Source organism: Trichechus manatus, unplaced genomic scaffold (genome assembly GCF_000243295.1).
Source record: "Trichechus manatus latirostris isolate Lorelei unplaced genomic scaffold, TriManLat1.0 scaffold00097, whole genome shotgun sequence".
In the NCBI taxonomy this organism is placed as follows: domain Eukaryota; kingdom Metazoa; phylum Chordata; class Mammalia; order Sirenia; family Trichechidae; genus Trichechus; species Trichechus manatus.
The window spans coordinates 2,235,809-2,239,847 of NW_004444033.1; positions in this window are offsets into that span (position 1 = coordinate 2,235,809).

The window sequence follows — 4,039 nt, forward strand, 5'->3', positions numbered from 1 at the left end:
CTTTCCATTAAACGGCTGGATTAATGCCAACAAAAAGGCAACTGACATCAAATGGCAAAGCAAGATAACCAGAAACTAAGTGCTTTCAAGAAAGTACTTCAGCAGCAAAATGATAACCAATTTTAGTGATCACTACAACAGTAATAAATATTAAGCTCTTACTTGAGCCATTCATTGTGCTAAGTATATTATGTACAATATATCATTAAACCTTTATAAATTCACACAAATATACCTATAAGGTAGTTTCTAATATTACCATAATTTTACAGACAAGAAACTTGAAAGGATTAAGTAAGTTTCCCGAACTACATAGCTAATAAATAAAGGAGGCACAACTTGAACCCAGGTCTGCACAACTTAAAATTCTCTGCTTTAACTGCTGTGTGATTCTGCTTCCCCAAAAGAATGGGATGGTGCCAAGCACATGATGGACGCTGAAGAGCCTATCACTGAGAGTGAATGACAGGACCTAAGGCACTATGGCAGAGTAAGCCAAAACATGGAAAACACAAAGAGAAAAACAGGAGCAATACTTTACGGATGCATTAAATCACCATCTCAAACTGTGCAGCAGAACTGTGGGTGTCTGGAAGATATCAGCACCTGACGGAATGGTCTAAGGTGCTGCTGCAGGAAATGGAATGGCTTTCTGAACGAAAACTCCAGGCTAAGAATCTACAAAGCCCAAGATGAAAAGGACACCAGGCAGTTTTGAAAAGGAACTGCAGATGCTAATTACAAAACACATTTCTCACATTTTCTCAGTATGTAAAGGGATATTGGTTCTGCATTCATATTAACAGTCTAGTCCACTAACAGTCTAGGTTGCCTTCAATTCTATCATCTTTAAAAACGAAGAGAAATGTATTACTGAAAAGATTATTACATTCAAGGACTTCATGAACTGTTGCCGTTGAATTGATTCCAACTACAGTGACCCTAAAGGATAGATTAGAACTGCCCCATAGGGTTTCCAAGGCTATAATCTTTATGGAAGCAAACTGCCACATCTTTCTCCTGCAGAGCGGCTGGTGGGTTCAAACCGCCAACCTTTCAGTTAGCAGCTGACCACTTAACCACTGCGCCACCAGGGCTCCTTACCCCTTAAAAGATCCTCACCAAGAGATTCCTTCTATTGAGTCCAGGACTATGTTTTATGCCACTGGACTCTGCCACCATGATCACCCATAACCAACAGGGAACGTACGTAATGGACCCAATCAGACTTTCTCTCTTACAGAGACTGAACTCAAACTGTATGAGAAGGGAAAGTAGCTAAAAGACACAGAAAAGCAGGCAGCATGAGCAATGAGGCAATTACAACCATACTGAGAAGATACAGCATGGGGCAACTAGTTAAAAAAAAAAAAAGTAAAAGCAGAATCTGAGAAGGGCCAATAGCAGCAGAGAAGCAATACTTTGGCTGCTAAAAGCAGTCATTAGAATTGCATTGATTTTTGTTTTTTCCCAGTCTCCATGACTCTAGTTGAAATCTATATGGTGAAGCCAGGTTGAACAATTACTCCTGGATTCCCATAAGGCCTGGTCATTGCTATGTTCCTTATTCCCCCGCATAAAGCCTTATAATAAACCTCCTCTTACTAGCTAATGACCAAGTAAAACTCTGCTTGCAACAAAATAAGTCTAGCAAAATACGTATATACATGGATGCATATGCAATTAGTTGACACGGCAAGCTGATGGTGGCTGGCAATCCAGGCACTGTGGGTCTCACTTCCACCTTGTAGCATCTGTGGTTCGAGGACATTGTATTACTTTGCACTAATTAAGTGTTCTAGAGAAAGGCCTTCAGAGAAGTATCCTAAACCTTAAAAATGAACAACTCTGATATCATTACAACTGTGGACTTACAGATTAAAAAGAGAGCCAAAGCAGTTACAGGAAACAAAACCAACTCCTTTAAAAGTTTCTTCCTCTTGTGTGTAAAACTGCCTGCGTCTGAGTTTGCTTGCAAATAAGTGATTTTGTTCTCTTAGAATCACAAGAACCAACAGCAGTAAAGACAGCCAGGAAAGAACCGACAAATTGGTAAATTATGAAAATGTTTTGAGAAAGTATAACTTCAGGATCTAAATCTTGAAGAATACTTATAAATTTCACTGTGTTGTATATCTTTATGACAGTTCCATTGGCTTGTATTTTATCACTGCCAAGCCTGCCCACACAAAGGAAAGGAGAATGAAGCTCAGAAATCCTCAAACATCTACAAATAGCCCAGTATGCTGCATTCCAAGGAACTCAATAAATGAAAACGACATGGCTGCTCTTCTACAGAAGCTTATATAAAACTATTATCTTCCTCCCTAACAACCTGCATGTCAAAGACTAAAGGAAACTACATAAAAATCCTTTCCCTAAGAGTGGATTTTTTTTCCACATAATCCAACCACTATGCACACTGTGTTCCTAGTGCTTCACTATTTCTTTCCTAAAAGAAACATATCCCTTGCTTTTCCTTCCCCTCCAAAATAAAAGCTACCAATTGTAACTGGCAGGCACTTTGGGGTTCAGGTCTACCAAAGCACCTATCTACACAAGAAAGATCTTAGCTTTTTAAAAAATACTTTTGCACAGCTGAGAAATAAAGCCTGACTAAAGGCCACAGTTTCATTTCTCAGAGCTAATTTATTTTCCAAATAATCCCACAGATAGAAGGGATTAAGAACCAATATTCAACACCTGAGTTGTAATGAAAGTTCTATGCACTTAGGGTTAATTTTGGTGTAATAATTTCCCATCTGAATATAACATTATTACATGCTCCTGTTTTGAAAGTGTGAGATTATATAGAGCAGGACACCCAGTTGGCTGCCAAGTTCTTGTTGCCCAAGCATCCAAAGGTCTGTGTGTGTTATTTTGGTTTGGGTTTTTTCAACCGCATCATTTTACTGCTTAAACAATACAGCATTTTTGTGTGTCAGGAATGTGCTCCAGATGCCTGACACAAGCAATTGAGCATCAGGATCATTAAGAAGCCACACGACCAAGGTAGAGACCCCAGCACTAGCTCTGAAGCCCAGGATATAAACGTTCATCCAAACCTAGGGGCGAGGGTTCTATGATGATGAAAATTTCACCAGTCCCTAAACAGAAAAATTTCCAAAGTCATCACCCTATCGTTAAAAAAGCAAGATCACGAACAGCCAGGTGTATGGGTAGTCTCTCGGCAGATAATTTAACATATGTGGGCCCTAGCTGAAATTTGGAGTAGTGCCACCAATGGAAACCACTGGCAAGACTTTCAATGAGTGCTGTTTCTTCTTATCTCTTCATGACACATTCACCAAAGAAACTCCTGACTCTGCCTAAATCATGCTCCGCAAGAATCCATTCTTTTCGTAACTGAATGCTTTCTTTTCAATAGTGCTGCGTACCCACTTCTGTTTTACAAAAATATTTCAGCAATATTACTCAAATAACATTTGTTCCATGAAGACATTTTACACATGACCAAAAATAACAAAATATTGTGCTACAGTACGACAGATACTAATGAGAGTTTCCAGACTGACGGGTTGTTCTGGGAAAAAAACCCAAAACCCACTGCCATGCCACATCTTTCTTCCAGAGTGACTGGTGGGTTCAAATCGCTGACCTTCTGGTTAGCAGCCGAGCGCTTAACTACTACGCCACCAGAGCTCCTATCCATTGTTTCTAGGAAGTAACCATAAAAACAAAGCCTAACTTACAATGAATGTGCTGCCTAATGTCTTTTTCAAGACAACTGAAAAACGCAAGTGAAGAACGATAAACTACTATCGAATCAGAAGAGAACTGGTAGCAGATGATGATATAGATTGTCTTCATTGTTCCAATACAAAAGCAGCAATTAAAATCTGATGTGTAACAACGTTCTATCTTTTAATGTACAAATTTCCACCTAAACTTAACTTTAATAGGTAATAAAAACGTTCCACATTTGAGTATGCTTTGCACAGTCACTTATAGTAAGAATATTTAACATTTACTGTAACATGCCAGACACTCTTCTAAGTGCTTTACGTGTATTTTTTCA